Raw genomic sequence first — 19,986 nt, 5'->3', positions numbered from 1 at the left:
GACAGAGAAAAGAGAGGTTAAGGAGTCAATCCCATTTACAAATGCACCCAAAACCATAAGATACCTAGGAATCTTGGTGCCCAGGACGCAGAAGCTCCAGGCACCTGTGTGGCTCTGGGGAGGACAGAGGTTTTATCTTAAAAAAAAAAAAAAGAAAAGAAAGAAAAATGGATTTCCTTCTCTGAGAGGACTTAGTAAGTTATCCTATGCATTATCTCTGAACTAATCAGCTATGGCTCTGGGCCTCCTACATTGTTGATGGGAATGCAAGCTAGTACAGCCACTCTGGAAAACAGTATGGAACATACTCAAAAATTTGAAAATAGAGCTACTCTATAACCCAGCAATTGCACTACTGGGTATTTACCCTAAAGGTACAAATGTAGTTAACCAAAGGGACATGTGCACCCCAATGTTTATAGCAGCCATGTCCACAGTAGCCAAACTGTGGAAAGAACCTAGATGTCCATCAACAGATGAATGGATAATAAGATGTCGTATGTATGTATGTATGTATGTATATGTATATATTCATATATATCTGAATATATATATGAAATCATATATATATGAATACTATGCAGCCATCAAAAAAACTTGCCATTTTCAACGACATGGATGGAACTACAGTATATTTTGCTAAGCTAAGTAAGCCAATCAGAGAAAGAGCTATCACATGATCTCTCTGATATGATGAATTTGAGAGACAGGGCAGGGGGTCGTGGGGGGAAGGGAGGGAAAAATGAAACAAGATGGGACAGGGGAGGGAGACAAAACACTCTTGATCTCAGGAAACAAACTAAAAGTTGCTGGAAGGGAGGGGGTGGGAGGGATGGTGTGGCTGGTGATGGACACTGGGGAGGGTATGTGCTATGGTGAGTGTGAGAGTGGTGTAAGACTGATGATTCACAGACCTGTGCCCCTGAAACAAATAGCACAACATATGTTAATAAAAGAAAAATAAATAAATAAAATAAAAACCCCACTAGAAAAACAGTATTAAACTATTAAAGACACAATCGATCAATCAATCAATCAATAATCGGGAAATCCTCAAGCTGAGTCATCTGTCTTTGACTTCACAGAAGCTGATTGCAGTGAAATGGAAGAGCTCAACTTCTGAAATGATCCAAAAAGAACTCATTGTCTCAGATGTCCCCACTGGTTCTCAATGTAATTCTAGGGGCCCAGAGCCATAGCTGATTAGTTCAGAGATAATACATAGGATAACTTACTAAGTCCTCTCAGAGAAGGAAATCCATTTTTTTTTTTTTTTTTTAAGATAAAACCTCTGTCCTCCCCAGAGCCACACAGGTGCCTGGAGCTTCTGCGTCCTGGGCACCAAGATTCAGCCTATTTTTCAGGGACTGGACCACAAATCTGAGCTTCTTAAAGTCACCCCTGCCTTCCCCTGTGACAGAGAGACATGAAATAGAATTATCCAGATTGATTTATGGGAAAAGCCTAGAAAATCGTCACCTGCCCTTGGCTGGAGTAGAAGGTCTGCCGGCAGAGGGGAGTAGACTAATTAGCAGCCTAAGGCAGGTTCAGCACTGTCTTTGGGGTCTGCCTGCCTGAGCTCCGCTTCTTAGCCTGGGATTGGGGCATCTCCAGTGAACACACAAAGCTTTCTTTTCCATTAAGCAAAGATCAAAGAATAGAGCTTATTATTGGCAAGAAATTCCCAGGGAGGCACTGTCAGAGCCCCACGCACAGGCATGGGGCAGGGTCTGTAATCCCCTTCCAGGTGCTCAGAGCTGCCATTGGCCCAAAGGTGTGGCTCAATGGATTTGGAAAGTGAGGCTGAAGGTCCTCGGGAATCCTTTCTACCCTCCTCCTAGGGACTTCTGACCCCAGGACATCTTCTGTTGGCAACAAGGCTAGACTCAGTCTCTTGTCCATGTAGCCTAAAAACAATGTGAATCACCTTCTGAAATGAACCTACTTTCCTTAACCCTACTTCTGAAGACCCAAGACAACAGCAGGTTGCTTTTTTTCACTCAACTACAGTAAATTGGATTTTTTTTCCTTTAAGTGATTATACAGTGACTCAAATGGAAACTTGATCGGATTATAAATTCTTGGGATAATATATGACAACTATAGATTTTTAAAATGTGATCTTGAAAATTAGTTGCATAGTTGTCCAGTGTTTTTGTTTTTATTAATAAATTCAGTAAAATAAATAAATAAAATAAATCGGACCAGGTAATGGGTTCTGCTGATTCCAACGTCCTTGCACTTGTCCTGAGGATTGGTTGCCCACCAGGACATTTAGTCTCTGTTCTTAGTTTCAAAGGTGGCTCCATGTCGCCTATCCCCACCCGCACAGATGAGGGACTGTCAGTAACTGTTAATCCCACATACTTTTGGACCAGCCAAGCCAGACCTCCTCCTGCTCCCCTTGCAGGGTACATAGTAATAGTTTCCCCCAGATCACATCTCCTAAAGTCCAAGCTGTTGGGGTTGGATTCTAAACAGGGAAGAGTTAAGCGGGTCCCTCTGTGTTTTACCTGAGACCACGTGGGCTAAGGAAGATATTTTCCACGGGCCTCAACAGGCAAGGTGTCCAACCTTCGTGAGGCATGCAGTCTGCCAGGTACAGGCCTGCTGGGAGAAGGGGTATGTGACAATTAGCTGCTTACAACTGGGATGCCAAAGGATTCAGCTGTTCCTCCATGTAATGCTGGATGGTCCCCTGAGAACCAGAACAACAGAGTCACACCACCACACAGCTGAATGAATAAATGACCCATCAGCGTAAGTAGGCCAGTACTCCATGTTTCCCCACTAATTATTCACGTCGAGGACATGCTACCTCATTCCATTCCAAATTCAGCAGAATGTATCGGGAAAGCGAGCCCTACAACAATGGAGCTCCTGTTGCAGTAGTGGAAGGTTTAGTGCAGTCACTCAAGTCTGCTTAGCTTATCTTCTCTCTGCCAGGGGCGGACCAACCCTCCCTACTGCACTTCAAACCCCACTCCCTGCCCTGCTTTATGGAGAACAGGTGGGACAGCTCTGTGCTAGGCTGAACTACATTTCCCAGAATTCCCTTCACTGCCTGTTTCACTCCAGAGGTGGGATTTTGTAACCCTTGTATTTTATAGCTCTTTTGTGGCACTTACCTTGTTGCTGATCTGCTGACTAGCCCCTTGGACCTGAGGCAGTAGCTGGTCTTACAACTGCTCACTTCTCTCCCTGAATTTTTCTTCCATTTCTCTGACTGCTGGGTCAAGGGGTGGGGCGTGGGGATGATGTATTCGGCTGCATGTGCAAAAGCACTCTGGCTCCTGTATGATACCCTCATCCCCAAGGTTAGTGGCAACAAGGACAGACTTGAGGTTCAGGCTGTCTTTATGGCATTCCAGCTTATCCTCATTGGGGTCCAGGCAGCTTGTGATCTTTCCTTTCTGACCACCTGCGGGGGGGGGGGGGGGGGGGGGCTTCAAGCTCTAGCATGAGACTAATGGTAGGTGGAGGCTGTTTAGCCTGTGCCCGTAACTGCAGAAGCCAGTTCCCAGTAGAAAATAAATTATATATTTATCCTGATTCTTCAAATGAAACGCTGCTCAATGTAACAAGAAAGGGATTCTAGAGGGAAAAAAAAAAAATCTCTTAAGGAAGGAATAGATGGAGAGGACCACACAAGATATAAAAGCAACCAGCATAGGGTCGCCCAGCTGGCTCAGTCAGTAGAACATATGACTCTTGATCTCAAGGTGGTGGGTTTGGGCCCCACACTGGGTGTAGAGATGACTTAAAAATAAAATCTTTAAAAAAAAGAAAAAACACCCAGCACAGATTATGGCCTATAGTAGGAGCTCAGTAAACGTCAGCCAATTTTGAATGGACAAAGCTTTGGTGCAGATGAAATAATGGAAGAATGTTCAAATGTGTTGAGATCTATAAAATACTATCCAAATGTGGTTTTCATTCTTTCAGTACTCAATGGTATTATTTATACCATCAGAAATAGGGACAAAAAATGTCAATGATTCTGAGGAGACAAGATCTAAGTCTTTCAGATTAGGAATATATCGTTTGAGATACCTATTTCTGTACTGAATAACACCTTATGTTGATACTACCTGAGTGCTCTCCTCTACCTACACTGGTCAACCAAAATGCCATCCCCTGAAAGCTTGCACATGGTCCCAGGCCAGTCTCAGGGGTATGCACGGATTACCTCTTTTCTACTTCTCCCACCCAGTGGGATTTGAAAGGAAGTTATATTTCCAGAACTGGGATCTGACGGCCAGATCCCACTGTTGGTCTCCTACCATATGAGCCAAATAATCTTGTTTTCCAAACATACTTGATACCTAGCGCCCTAGAAGAGCTATAGAACCAGTCATAATGGTTCTATAGAGCTATAGAACCTAGAAGAGCTATAGAACCAGTCATACTCACTCTTTCTTCTCTCCAACATGGGTAATAAATCCATTGTCTCCATTTGAGTTTCTTCTGCTTCATTCTCTGCCTTCTGTCCTACTCCCTACAAATTCTAATGGACTAGGGTGCTGGGACCACCCTTCCCAACCCACAAGACCTGATGTTTTGCCGCCTTCTTAAACCAAATCTCCTGGAAAGACTGATATTTCCCACCGGGCTCTGAAGAGTTCCACTGCTGTCTTTGGGGTCACATGATAAAATGACCTGGCATGGGCCAATTCTAGAATTAAGAATGAGACTTCTATGCCCCTTTAGAACTGTAGTCAGTCCATGTGGGTGCTCTCTCCCACCCAATCCAGCCTAAGAGGCCAGGTTGGACCTCCTTTGGCTACCTCTTGCTCCCCTCAGCCCTGACTAACCCTGACCCACTGCTTTAGAGGCCAAATTTTCCTTAATCCCTTACTTCTAAAGACACCTGAAGGAGCTCCAGGGAGATAGTTATGCTTTAAAAAAAACATTCAGGAATTGGATCCCAATTCAGACAAACCAACCACAAAGGACACCTTTAAAACAATCAGGGAAATTTTAATATGAGCATCTAGTAGATGGTATTAAGGGAACCACTGTTAATTGTTTTGGGTGTGATCATTGCAAGGCGGTTTTTAAAAAGTCCCTAATGGAGATTTACTCTGAACCTTTTTATAGGTGAAATGATATGGGATTTGTCTTAAAATAATGCAAAATAAATAAATGGGAGAAAGTGGTAAAATGAGATGAACAAATGGTAATTGTCAGATCTGGGGTGGAGGGGGAGGTCCGTAAATCTATCCTCTCTCCATTTTGTATTTATCATAATTTTCCATGATAAAGGTTGGTTGGTTGGTTGGTTGGTTGGTTGGTTGGTTGGTTTTAGCCTGTGAAAAACATACAGAGACTTTTTACCTAAAAGGAAATTTTACCTTATCTCAGCTCTAGTCAGTAAATGGGAGCCCAACATGGACGGAGAAAATCTTGCACTTTCTCCAGCTGGAGAAAGACGGCACCAGGAGAGAATGAACATCCCAGAGTCCTGGGATTATTTTTCTGTGTGTGTGTGTGTGTGTGTGTGATTCAATTCTTTGATTCTTTTTTTTTTTAATAAACATATATTTTTATCCCCAGGGGTACAGGTCTGTGAATCATCAGGTTTACACACTTCACAGCACTCACCAAGGCACATACCCTCCCCAATGTCCATAATCCCACCCCCTTCTCCCAACCCCCCTCCCCCCAGCAACCCTCAGTTTGTTTTGTGAGATTAAGAGTCACTTATGGTTTGTGTCCCTCCCAATTCCATCTTGTTTAATTGATTCTTCTTCGACCCACTTAAGCCCCCATGTTGCATCACCACTTCCTCATATCAAGGAGATCATATGATAGTTGTCTTTCTCTGCTTGACTTATTTCGCTAAGCATGATACGCTCTAGTTCCATCCATGTTGTCGCAAATGGCAAGATTTCATTTCTTTTGATGGCTGCATAGTATTCCATTGTGTATATATACCACATCTTCTTGATCCATTCATCTGTTGATGGACATCTAGGTTCTTTCCATAGTTTGGCTATTGTGGACATTGCTGCTATAAACATTCAGGTGCACGTGCCCCTTTGGATCACCACGTTTGTATCTTTAGGGTAAGTACCCAGTAGTGCAATTGCTGGGTCATAGGGCAGTTCTATTTTCAACATTTTGAGGAACCTCCATGCTGTTTTCCAGAGTGGCTGCACCAGCTTGCATTCCCACCAACAGTGTAGGAGGGTTCCCCTTTCTCCGCATCCTCGCCAGCATCTGTCATTTCCTGACTTGTTGATTTTAGCCATTCTGACTGGTGTGAGGTGATATCTCATTGTGGTTTTGATTTGTATTTCCCTGATGCCGAGTGATATGGAGCACTTTTTCATGTGTCTGTTGGCCATCTGGATGTCTTCTTTGCAGAAATGTCTGTTCATGTCCTCTGCCCATTTCTTGATTGGATTATTTGTTCTTTGGGTGTTGAGTTTGCTAAGTTCTTTATAGATTTTGGACACTAGTCCTTTATCTGATATGTCGTTTGCAAATATCTTCTCCCATTCTGTCGGTTGTCTTTTGATTTTGTTAACTGTTTCCTTTGCTGTGGCTCACTCTCCCTGGATTCTAACAGCTGCAATTCATTGACTAACATTTAGTGGCTACCTCCAAGACTCTCAGACTCTAAGTGGAAGTGAGGGTTAGAAATAAGAATGCATAAAGCTGTTTGGAATTTTTTTTTATAAATTTACTTTTATTATGTCTTGAAATATATGTGTAATATCATAAATGTATTTAAAGTGAAAGAGTCGTTACTGTTCGAGGAAGCAATAAAACATGCTATCAAGTTCAAATCGCACTCAAACGTTAATAAACATGTAGGCAACAGAAACTACTATCCACATTAGATTTGACTATTAATATGAAATAGAACCACCATCTGCACTGTCAAACAGAAAATTTTTCACTCTTCCAGATTATACTGTTACCCAATAAAAATACTAGTACATTTTAGTCGTAATGGAGTTTTCAAGGGGTGTAGGCCAAAGTTAAGATTTCCAAGGGGAAAATAATTCTGAAAAATTTCCTGTTGCCTCTTTTAATAAACGACTAACTTCAACTTTCTTACCTGCTGTTGGAAACTCACCCTGCACAGTGGATGGTGTCTACGTGTGTAAATCCTCATCTCCCTTCCTGTGAAATAGCAGTCCCATTAAGTAGCCATCAGCCCCTCTTGCCCAATGGTCAATGAGTCATTCAATCAAAAATAGGTATTGAGTTGCTACAATGTTCCAGGCACTTCCAGAAGCAAAGGCTTTAAGGAAATGGGCTTATTCCATTATATAGTAATGAAAGCTAACATCTGAAGAGCATTTTTGCAGCTTGCAAAATACAAAGAACTGAACTCTCTTGCTATCCAAGTAAGTCTCTGAGTCTGTATCCTCCTTTGAAAAGGAAGGGCAGGGACGCCTGGGTGACTCAGTGGGTTAAGCCGCTGCCTTCGGCTCAGGTCATGATCTCAGGGTCCTGGGATCGAGTCCCACGTCGGGCTCTCTGCTCACCAGGGAGCCTGCTTCCCTTCCTCTCTCTCTGCCTACCTCTCTGTCTACTTGTGATTTCTCTCTGTCAAATAAATAAAAATCTAAAAAAAAAAAAAAAAAAAAGGAAGGGCAATATGATTCTCCAGCTGAACAGTTTTGGGGTTTTGGGGGGGGCTTCGGGTTTAGGTTTGGGGTTTTCATTTTTGTTTTAGGGGTTGTGGGTTTTAGGGTTTGTTTGGAGGGGTTTTTTTTTGTTATTCTTTGGTTTGGGGTTTTTTTTCTGGTTTTTGTTTTTGTTTTGTTTTGTTTTTGTGCTTGCCTTTGTTTGCTTTTATTTAAAAAAAAAAATTGTCAAGCAACCACTTTGCAGCAGGGCTGTATTTCTATTGATAGCACAGACAGCTGCTATAATGATTCAATGAACTGTGACAGCTCCTAGCATCCAACTTGGCAGAGTGCAAGCTCCTTAAATGGCCATTCCTTTCCCATTCACTTATTTCACTGGATCTTTCCAGAGACCTCCTCTTAGCCCACTTTCCCAGCCCACCTCTTTGGCAGTGAGTCAGTCTCCCTTCTGCCACTAGACCTCGGACCTCGAAGCCCGGCCCATCGGGGTAGCATTCAGGCGGGGCTCTCACCAGTCCCAGTCCAGCCCATCCCAGCCCCGCCATTAAGACCCAGGTGGAACGGTGGCCCTGGGGGATTAGACATTGGGGGGTGGGGGTGGGGGGGATGATTCAGTCAAATCTGCTGATTTGAATTCGATGGATTAAGACTTTTAACTGCTTCTACCGCTCCTGAAATCTGGGGAACCATCTGAATAAGCAGCACTTTGTATATTCTTATTCCCGGCAAGGCTGCCCCACAAAGAGGGGTCCCCCCTCAGAGCCTATGTGGTAGGGCTGGGAAGGGCTCTGAATGGCTAGGCAGGCTTTCCCTTTGGAAACCAGGCTTCCCACTCCTCAGCCATTAGTAACACCAATCTCTTCCCCCACCCCCACTCTTGTCACATTGTCTGCATTCTCACTTCTGACCAAGGAACCCCATTAATTTTCTGTGATGTACATTCCAAATGACATCACTTCAGTTCTTTGAATTTCAAAGAGCTGGATTAATGAACCAAAAACTTCAAGCAAATTGGCTGCGTAATCCATCACATCTGACCACCGCATTGCCAGTGCCTTGAATCCCAAAGAATGGCAGAAATTTCCCAGGCTGCTTTTGAAAATGAACACAGAAGCCGTAAGCAGCAGCCTCGGCTACGTTCATCCTTTCTAGAAACATTATAGGTCTTCTGTGTGCTGGAAATTAAACGGTCCCATTCTCCGCCTGGTATTTTATTGATATAAATTTAACCTGTTCAAATGTTATATTAAATTCCAATCTTTTCCAGAATAATCTACATTTAATTCCTCATTCCACCAATCTATTGAAAATATCCCTCTTGGCAGCCTTTCAGAAAAGCTATATGAATTGCAAAGTCTTTTAGATTTTGTTGAAGTATTAAGAACACTCCTTATCCACATATTCAACGGAGGCCCTTCTCTTCCATTTCATTTCCCCAAACTCCTTTCATATAATGTCAGAGCCACAAACACCAGGAACAGTGACTGGGCACAGCCATTCACCTTTCCCTCAGCAGTGAAAATGGCATTAACATTCACCAATGAAAAAATATATATCAAACTAATTACCTCCTTTTCTTCCAAAGTAAAAGACAATCTCACACCATTCTTTGGGACATAATGCCTTTTTTTTTTTTTTTCACACAAAAAATGGGGTTTTTCTGGGTGCTCAAAAAAGATGGTGTTTAATATGTGTGAATCAAAACCCAGATTAGCTAATTAACTGTTGTGTCTGAGGCTGAAATGAAGAATCAATATACTGTGAAATTGTTGAAGGCACAGAAGAAATGTCTTGCCAGATGAGACTAGTTCATATGGTCTAGACTTCTCTCTGCCGGCGGAACAAAAGGTGCTTTCTTCCAAAAGCACCACAGAATAAAACTTTGGTTAGTGGGAATGGTCAGGATATGAATCACTGCTAGACGGCTACGTTTTCTGGAGAGCTGAAGGTATGTTCTTTGAGCAGCAAAAGTTTTTCTTTATCTGAACCATTACTGTATTTATAACATCACTCGTTCATTTGGAGTGAGTACTATGAGGACCAAACATTATTTACTGGGGCGCCTGGGTGGCTTAGTCGGTGAAGCATCTGCCCTTGGTTTCAGCTCAGGTCGTGATCTCAGGGTCATGAGATCAAGCCCTGCATCTGGCTGTGTGTGGAGCATGGAGCCTGCTTAAGATCTCTCTCTCACTCTGTTCCTGCCCACCTGCTCACTCTCCTTTTCCCATTCTCTCTTTAAAACAAAACAAAACAAAACAAAACTTATTTATCAAAGGCCTGAGGACTTGATGAATTGAACACGGGGTTATTTCTCCCCCATAAATTGCCCCAGATTATACTGGAGGTGACTGACGGTGACTTCTAACTTGGATTCTCTATTTTCTGACCCTCGGATGGGCTCCAAAAGACAGAGTCTCAGACAGGGAACGTGATGCTCGGGTGGTTTCCAAAGTGTCATTTCCGATGATGAAGCATTTACCTTCCCCAAATCCCTAACCCTCAGAAAGAATTGGGTAAGACATTCATCATGGAGAATTTATCCACTCTAAGGGCTCCCATCAGGTTCTTTTTTTGCGGGAAGAGACAAATGCACACATCATTTCTTTATTAGTTACTGTCTTCAATAGGATGTGATAGGGGAGCCCAGCCCTAGCGGGTCCAATCTTGAGTTATGGAGGAGAAAGGACAGAAAATTGGATTCTTGAGTAGAACTTGCTGGCTCTGGCAGTCCAACACCTCACTGAAAATTCTAGAAAACCACAGAAAAAAAATCCAGGCCAATGGAGAGAATAGGCAACATCAACATCATCGCGAAGTTACCGTATAATGCTTCAAGATAAATCAATCCATTAATTTAACTACTGCTGTAACATCTCTGTGTTTCTGGTTTGTAAAATTTCTTGGAGTTCCAAACATTTATACCTGTACTTCACTGTATATAAATTTTCTAGGAACTTGAAGCTGTTTAATGCAATTACAAACTTTTTATTTTTCCCGTTCCGTGCAGAAGCCGGTAAATTTCCAAAATGCACAGTGTCACACGCACACCCAGACACAGCCAGTACTAGATGGAGCAATGGGATTTCCTTCCCAACTGGGTGATGTTAGGAACATCTCGTAATGTTTTTTTTTTAATCTGTAAAATACAGAACATGATAGTACAAGGGTGCCTGGGTGGTTCAGTCCACTGGGTGTCTGACTCGGTTGTGGCTCAGGTCATGATCTCAGGGTCCTGGGATCAAGCCCCGTGTAGGGAGTCTGAGCCCAGGGGGGAGTTGGCTTGAGGGTTCTCTCTCTCTCTCTGCCCCTCCTCCACTCATGGGCTCACTCTTTCTCTGTCTAAAGCAAATAAATAAATCTTTAAACAAAACAAAGACTATAACAGTACCTCAGCCCTAAGGTTGATGTAGTAAGAGTACAAGTAAACAAGCAGACATGATGTCTCTCTCAGAGGAAGAGGAAGTTTCTTGGACTCTCCATCACTGTATCCTGGACTCTGTCCCTTCTCTTGTTCTTGTTTTTGCTTTTCATGCTTCTTCTGTGCTCTTCCAGATCACATGGCTGTCATCCATCTCTCTCTCTTTTTTTTTTTTTCATTTAAATTCAATTAGCCAACCTAGAGTACATCGTTAGTTTCAGATGGAGTATTCAGTGATCCCTCCGTTGTGTAGAACTCCGGTGCTCATCATATCACATGCCCTCCTTCATGCCCATTGTCATCCGTCTCTTACCTTGTTTCCAGACCACCCACTCGTCCCAATTTTATTTCCGATTCCCTGTGAGTCCCCAAAATAAAATGAAGCTTCTTAGAGTTGTGTGTAAAGCAAGAAAAAGTGGGTCCTGAATTGGGGGCTTGCTCTGCCCTCAAATCCTCCCTGAGGGAGTTTGTGACAGCTATGCCCGGCCTCCAGAAGCCTCTATCATTACCCAGTGGTAGTGTCCTGGGTGGCTGTGATTTGCAGGAACCCGACTGCTGATATGCTTTGAAGGACCACAGCTCTATGTCCTTTCCCTCAAACATTGTTCACATGATCAGTTTTGTCCAAGGACCAGGACCTGGAATAAAGACATACACAAGAAACAGAATTCTTTCCAAATGTTGCAGGTTCAAGAAAGTGCACAATTTTATTTATGAAGTATTTTCCAAAAAGAAAAAAAAAAAAGTACCTGAATCTGGTTCAGTCTCTTGACCTATCTCTCTTTTCTATCTATCTATCTACTAGTAAGTAAGGCTAATTGTATCTTCACACATTTTATAGAGAATATACAAAACTACACCTGTCCCTATATTATAGGGATTGTGCAAAAAATAGTGTATAAGACATGTGGTGGAAATCATAGATGGAAGGAGATACCAAAAAATGCCAGATTGACTCAATGCAGTGTGGACGTCGTATGAAATCTTATTTGAAGAATGTAACAAAAGAACAGAATTTGGAGACAATCATGGAACACTAAACATGAAGGAGGTATTCTATGGTATGAAGGAATGATTGTGACTTTGTTGTGATGGTGATATTACGGTTATATATTTTTTTCAATCACTGTGTATTAGAGATATATACAGGTGTATTTGCAGGTGAATGATATGGTGTTTGGAACTTCCTTTAGAGTACTCCAGTCAAAAAGAAATTCTCTCCCACCCCTCCCATCTCCCCCGCCCAAATTGCTTGTGTGTGTGTGTGTCTGTGTGTGTAAGGGGGATCAATAAACAAAAGTAGCATAATATCTATAAGCATTGAATCTGGAAAACAACACCTTGGAGCTTATTATACTATTCTCTTTACCTTTTGTAGGTTTGAAAATTTTCCAAATGCATCTTAAAATTTACAGGCTGGTATATGTTTGGAATGTTATTTTAGCTGACACATGAAAGCACCATGCTCCCTGGGACGGAAGGCTAAATGAAAACTTGATCAATCCAGCCAACCATCAGCACTCATTGAGCACCTACTGTGTACCCAGCCAGGCAGCTCTTAGAAGTCTAGCTCATTAGCAACCATTCCTAATGTAGCCTTTGACACTTGAATACATTTCTCTTCATCTAATCAATTTTACAAAAACATGGTCACAATGGGATTCTCCTTTGGGGATTAGCACAATGTGAAAGACAATTCAACGTGTGATTTTGACCCTGTATCAAATCTCAAGTGTTTTTAATTAATATATAGAAATGGACCAATGTGACATCAATTATTATTAACCAAGTTAATGGAAATTTATACAATGAAATAGGTCACCTATCTCAATCTTCTCTGGCCTCAGATCCTTTGGTCTTTCAAATCGTTAAGCACTGCTAAGGTTATTTCTGGAATCCCTCATTACTTCCAAAGAGTCTGGGTTCTTTAATACTTTGAGTCTAACAAAAACAGCGTGTACCTGAGAATCAGGAGATAGGAACTCGTGCCCCAGACTCTGCCAGCGATGAAATGTGTGACTTGAAAGAGTAAGTTTTCTGCTCTGAGTCTCCATCTCCCCATATAGGAAGTAAGGCTAATTGTATCTTCACACATTTTATAGAGAATATACAAAACTACACCTGTCCCTATATTATAGGGATTATGCAAAAAATAGTGTATAAGACATGTGGTGGAAAATAATGTTTAATAACTTTAGAGGCAGAAACTGACACCTCAAGGCATCTGTGACCTGGGTTCAAGACTTGCTACTCTTCTTAGGGCAAAAGCACGTTTTCACAGAAATCCTCACCTGGGCTTTCATGTCCAGTTGGGTGCTAGAGCCCATTCACTCTTGAACCTCTAAAGCACAATGAGGTGTGGATAGGCACCTGGAGTGATGCATAGATGACCTTAGCCCCTATTTCCTGGAGTGATCAGAGATGACCTTAGCCCCTATTAGCCCCAAAGGTGGTTAAACAATATTTCCCAGCTCTATTTTTCAGCTCATTGACCAGTAACAGTTGCTCACCGCAGCTCTGGGACTCAATGAGGAGACCGCCTCACTCAGCAGGACAGGTCAGAATCCTCGGGGATGTCTTTTCATAAGTTCCCCTTGAGACCACTTCTCCAGGATTTCCTTTGCTCTGGAACACTAACATCGCTCCTGGAAAAGATCAAAGGAACAAAATCCACCCGTCACATCCCTCACCAAGAATACGATCATAGTGCATTCCAGCAACAGGCACAAACATTCACACCATGACCATTCTCCCTGGATAAGGAAACCCAGTGATCCAGATAAAAAGCAAGGGGAGAAAGAAATGACTGTCTTATCTAATGGGACCATTAAAACCTTGGAAGTGACCCCTAGGAGAACTGTAGGGTTGTTAAGTATGAACAGAACGTTGTATGAGAATGAATGGCACCTGTCCTGCAGCCCTGAGCTAACACAGCGGCCAGGAACCACCGCTAATCATGTCCCTGGAAAATTCATCTTTCCAAGCCAAGCCCTAACAGTACGTAATGTAGGCAGGTGGCCTCAGACCTGCCAGAGGATGGGTCTAGAATTAGCGTCAGGGCATTAGAGCCTACCTCTGTTAGTGAGTCTTGAGTCCTCTCTGGTCTGCCCACCCACGGGCCACCCTCTTCTCCTACACCCCTTGGCACTATACAGCCTCCCGGTTTCTCCATCCGCCTTCCTCAGCGCGCCTGAGGGAGCCAGGCCACGGTGATCTGAGAACGTTCCTTTCACTCTTAGGACTCTGTATGTCCTTCTAATAACCAGGAGCACATTTCTACCCACTTGGCCTACCCCTTCCCATTCTCATTCGAATTTGACTTAGAACATTGCAAAACCGGAGAGGTCTCTAAGAGACCAAATAATCCATTCGTGTCCAGGGGTTCTGTTTGGCTCAGATCCTGAGCCAAGGTATCACTACTCCCACCACAAATGCTAATAATTCCGTTTGCATTCTGGTTCCTCCAAATGTTTCTGTGTAGCTTCTCTCCCTGGATTTTGGGTACAGGCTGAACAGGGTTGAAAAGACTTTGATCGCAGCTGCATGGCAGGCATCTGGAGAACTCCGGGTTCCAGACCTCAATGGGGGGCGATGGGCGGACCCTGCACACAGAGCCCATCTGATGAGCAGGAACGAGAGGCCAGCAACCCCCCTACTGCACACGCTGGCCTCCTGGGGAGCAGAGTGGGTGCTGGGGCAGAACCCAGCTGTCAGAGAACAAGATCGGAGAGGGAGGCAGCCTTCTGCTTGGACAAGCCTGGGGTTAACTTCTGCCCAGACACCCGAGCACTCACCGCGCCAGCCTCACTTTGGGATGAGAGCGATGGCTGGCAGAGTTTGTGACAAAGGAGTTCTGTGGTCGCTCCTGCTGTGACCTCTTCCCTGTCGCCCCCACACCCCAGGAGGACAAGAGTGTGCTGTCTTCCTGCATCAGTCCCAAAAGAGACACTCTCTGTACAAATGGTAGTTAGAATTTTTATCATGGCAAGGATAATGAATGGACCTTTCTCTCCTTGCGTGTGTTTTTAAGGTGATTGTCCAAAGACAAAAGCTCATGGGGAAAGATGCCCCCAGCCCCTGGTACCACTCTGATCACAACGAGACAGTGAAGGAAAGCGCCCACTGACATTCCCTCCCACGGCCATGGGGAGGGATGGACAGCGCACAGACACACAGACTTCTCTCAAAGGCACTCCCCTCCAGGCCTCTCTGAGGGCAGCGTCTCCACTCCCGAGACCCTGCATGGCTATGCCCAAACTCAGAGTGAGTCAGAAGGCTGCACACACCACCTGGCTGGGAGGGAAAGAGCCCTGGTGCCCGAGCTGGTGCCGGCAGCTGATCTGAGCGGTCACCAAATCCCAGACCTCAGACATTCCGGGGTGTCCCCAAAGTGTCTGCATCATGGCCAGCACAGGGGTATGGCCTGCGAAGGACGATTTCACCAAGTTTTGACAAGCTCTAGGACAGATTCCATAATAACACCTAATCAGTGTTAACATTGTGTTGTTCCAAAAATGTTGTTGGCACGCATTTTGTGTGGTTGCCCGGGAGAAAAGAGAAGAAACAGAAGCAGGGTCCACAGCCGAGTAAGTTTGTACCCGTTGGGCTGGCCAGGAGAAAGGAGGCAGGATTAGGTAAAAAGCCAAATACAAATCATGTAATAATTCTGTGAGGTCAGTGGAGGTCACTGTGGACCAGATTAGAAAAAGCTACCTAAAGAAGAGAAGGCTTTTTTTTTTTTAATACAATTAGCCAACATGTAGTACATCATTAGTTTCAGATGTGGTGTTCAGTAATTCATCAGTTGCATATAACACCCAGTGCTCATCACTGGGTGATGAGCTACCCCATCCCCCCCACCCACAGGAAGAGAAGGCTTGAGCTGGACCTTATGCAGAGCAGACATGTAGTTGGTTATTACTGGGTGACAGGGCATACAATGACTTCCCCACCAGGCTTCAAGGAAGCTCTTCTACAAATGAGTAAAAGACACTCAGAAGCATCATCGTTGGGGCACCTGAGTGGCTCCATCAGTTAAGCCTCTGCCTTTGGCTCAGGTCAGGTCATGATCCTGGGGTCCCAGGATCGAGCCCCACATCAGGATCCCTGCTCAGTGGGGAGTCTGTTTCTCCTTCTCTCTCTGCGTGCTCTCTTTCTCTCAAATAAATAAAATCTTTTAAAAATAAAGAAAGAAAAAAGAAAGAAAGCTCGTCGTCAAGGATTGGGTAGGCCACTCTGAAATTATGCACCAGCTGGTCTGATTCCAATGCTAGTTTTTCCAACCCCAGCATTATTATTACTTAGCTTCCCGCTGTGTCAACAGCCTCCACGGGGCATGGAGAGAGGCAGGCCAAAGGGGACAGAGACCAGGCTAACCCAAGAGGTAAAGGTAGAAGAGAAATGCACAAACAGATGCTATCCCATCCCCTTTCATTTTTTTTTAATTTCTTATTTATTTGACAGAGAGAGAGATCACAAGTAGGTAGAGAGAGGGAAGCTGGCTCCCTGCTGAGCAGAGAGCCCCATGCGGGACTCGATCCCAGGACCCCGAGATCATGACCTGAGCTGAAGGCAGCGGCTTAACCCACTGATCCAACCAGGCGCCCCTCCAATCCCCTTTCAAAAGCAAGTTTCCTTCCTACCCGTAGTGGCTTTCCATTTTTTTTCCCTGTGCTCATCTGCATTTCCAAAATTTCTCCCATGAACCTATAAATGTGTGTCATAAATAGCAATCAGTATTGTATTAGAATTGTGGGTGGGGCATAGCTGGGGAGCATTAAGTCAGAGGAATCAGAGTTCCTAACGTTCTGCTCATGGCGTCACTTCCTGTTACTGAGGAGGGAACAGAGACGTCAGAATTGTAAGCCTCAGGGACCCAGGGAGAGGGAGGGAGCAAAGGGGGCGAGAAACCAGGTATGTGCCTGGTGCGTGCTCTCCCTTCCTGTGCTCTGCTCAGGTTTTCCAGCACAGGAGGCACGGGGATGCCAGGGGCAGTAGAGCAAGATTGGTGGGGTGGCAGGTAGAGTTGCTGCCGGGAAAGACGTCACCAGAGAAGGGGTGTCCAGGCTCCAGACTTGGCCTCGACCACGACACTGAGCAGTCAGAAGCAGCAGCAACCATTTTAGACCGTAATGAAGGAAAGAGTTAAAGCAGGAGAGATTTATGTTCTGGAAGAGAAGACCATGGTGCAGCAGATAACCTTCCTGACCGGTCTGTGACCCAGACATCCGCCAGGGCTGAGCTCCAAGATCGTGAAACCCAAAAGCAGGAAGAATCACCTGCTCCCCGCCCCTTCCCGTTCAACCTCCCTGCTGCGGCTTCTGACATTAAACTGGCAATTCTCAATCTTTTCCATTCAGCAGTGCACCTGACACTTGTTATTTACATGTATAATATGCTCCTCAAAGGTTGATGAAAACCCGTAAAAAAGAAAAAATGCGTGGAAGTAAAACGCTGCACAATATTTTATTTTGCAGGTCTTAGCAGAAGGTTTTCCCTTGTGGAAAGCGGCGTATGGGGGGGATAGTCCCTGTGGATCCTGGTGGGCTCTCTGAACCCCTGATCTTTTTTCCCTTACATCAAAATGCAAAGTCAATAAGCTCTTGTGAAGAAATCATCTTGGAAGGAAAAAACAAAAAGACATCATCTTGAATCTACTTCAACTTCTTAAGAAAATTACCGGCATTGGGTCTTTTGCTGTTGTTTTAATGACAAGCTCGAAAGACCCCTGCTAAGACACCATGTCTCTGGGTAGGCCAGTTCCTGTGGGAGTCCCTAACTCCCTGGCCACACTCTGACCTCCTGACCACTAGGGGCCAGATGCTCAGGCACTTTCCAAACCTGGACGCCACCCTGACCTCAGTCAATTTCTGACCGCCCCCCCCCTTGGAAAATAGATCCCTGACACTGTCCTTACCCCCAACCCCCAACATTCTGGCTCCGCGGATCCACATTCCTGGCCAAAATCACTGGCTTTCTCCAATCAGTCCACCTGGGACAAGGACTGGATGGGATGTATTGATTTCCTAATATCCACCATGACATAGTCATTCCTAAAATGGTCAAAGGCACAGGAACAGAGAAGCTAAGGCGACCAAAGGTGACAGCAGGTAAACACTAGTGCTCACAAAAGAATACACATCTTGACACTCAACTTCTTGAGGCTTGTTCCCACGTATCACATCCATGTGTTTCCCAGTAACAACTTATCATCTGGCCCTGGTCCAGTATGTTATTCTGTTCCGCACAGCTGTGGTCACACAACTCGCACAGCTCAGCTCCTTTTTGCCCAAACACCCTGCAACTACTTCCGCAAGGCTTTACCTTAACCAGCAGACCATTCTGCTCACTGCAGTGCTGCTTACCCCCCGACCAGGCCCTGCTTCACCGAGAAGCGCCACAGAATGAAATGGGGTCTCGTGTAAGAGGTTCTGTTTTCCAGGACAATTATGACTTAGTGACTTGGAATTTGATGGCCTTCCAGTAGAGATTTTCCATAAGGAAAATAGAACCACACAAGCAGGGGGAATTTGAGAAGTCCCTGCCATTATGAATGTTATATCTACTTTATTCTGGTAGACAAGAGAAACCTGGTATAAATTTACCAAGGCTTTACAAGATCCTTTGATGAGGCACTAACCACGTTACGCTCATTGAACTGACCTGGGAACAAGAGAGAGAATATCCGAATCCAGGAAGAGTTGGGGAGGGGGAGACGTTTATGGCGATTTCATCTGTTGTCTGAGCACATTTTCGCAGCCGTTACCCAGGCAGAGATTTCCTGGCACAATCATTATTGTAATTTCATTGAATTAACACTTCGGGTCCTCACCTTCCATTGTCTTTAAAGGAGGAAGCCATGTGCGTTCACCCCTGAATGAGATCATCTGGAGCTTGAGATCCTTCCTCCTTCCTTTTCTTTTATTGATTTTTATGTCAAAGCAGATTTTCCGGACAATCTTTAACTTGATTCTGAATCGTGGAGTCTGGGAGACGCAAGCAGGTGATGAAGGAGGAGAGAATCGCGCAGCAGATTAGAAAGCTTTCTTGTTTCTGCCCAGTTGGCAGAAGCCCGTGTGTGTTTCGAAAGAAAATGAATGTTTGGCTGGCCTGGGGAGCAAGCTGAAATAAACAGAAAAACATTTTTTAATGAGGGAAGAGTTATCTCTTGCAAAGCGCCCCCCTCCCTTCACCACAATTTAAGGTGTTTGCTTAATTATGAGACAAATATAAGAGAACTGGCAGGGAAGTTGAGCTGATTGGACCTTAGAAATAAAAAGCCTCCCTGTCATCGTAAGATGAGTCAAATGTGTTTGGAGAGGGAAGACAGAATTTTATGCAAGGCAAGGATCCATGATTATATAACAACCTCGCAACAAAGGTGATTTGGTGCCCCCCCATGACATCACTTATTCATCCCTCATTCATTCGTGTTTAGTAAGCCTCAGTTTGCACCAGGCCTCGTAATCATGATGCGACTGTTACTGAGAAGTTGCCGGACTAAGGGGGAGAGAGACAAATCTGCCAGCCCCACGAGAAGGAGGGAGTTTTGCCCAGCAGACCCCAGCAAGGAACCCAGGGCGAAGGCCGTTGCAATGTTGCAGTGTCCTCTAAAACCAGGGACAGGACCCAACCACTGAGCTGATAACTACTGGAGGGAAAAAAGGATGGGTTCGGGAAATATTTAAGCAGGGAAAATCAGCAGCAATTCTTGCTGATGGTTGGGATGCAAGCAGTAATACAGAGGGGAGTTCTCAGTGCTCCCCAGATTTTTTTTTTTTGTCTTGAGTGACTGGGAACTAAAATTTAAAAATGGGATGTGATGAGGAAATGTGCAAATTATCCAGAATGACGTTAGAATGGAAAAAGCAAGAGAGAATCACACACGAGTGCTCTGAGAGGGGACGGACTGGTTCCCTCCCACCTGGAGAAACCGGGAAGGCTTCCTGACAGAAGTGATGT

The 19,986-nt window shown here is 44.4% G+C and overlaps 1 long non-coding RNA gene across 2 annotated transcripts; it reads right to left on the bottom strand.

Moving 5' to 3' along the window:
- Positions 1-11,131: 11,131 nt before the first annotated feature.
- Positions 11,132-18,434, bottom strand: LOC309866487. Of its 2 annotated transcripts, XR_014312717.1 has the most exons (4): positions 18,349-18,434; positions 13,536-13,670; positions 11,535-11,663; positions 11,155-11,223 (listed from the first exon to the last, which is right to left on the bottom strand). It is a non-coding gene; the product is annotated as an uncharacterized lncRNA (long non-coding RNA). The 2 variants fall into 2 exon arrangements; XR_014312716.1 differs by having other exon boundaries at positions 11,132-11,663.
- Positions 18,435-19,986: the final 1,552 nt, after the last annotated feature.

The sequence above is a fragment of the Mustela nivalis genome (genome assembly GCF_964662115.1).
Source record: "Mustela nivalis genome assembly, chromosome: 6".
In the NCBI taxonomy this organism is placed as follows: Eukaryota; Metazoa; Chordata; class Mammalia; order Carnivora; family Mustelidae; genus Mustela; species Mustela nivalis.
The sequence above is the reverse complement of the archived record's forward strand: the minus strand, read 5'-3'. Positions and strand labels throughout refer to the sequence as shown.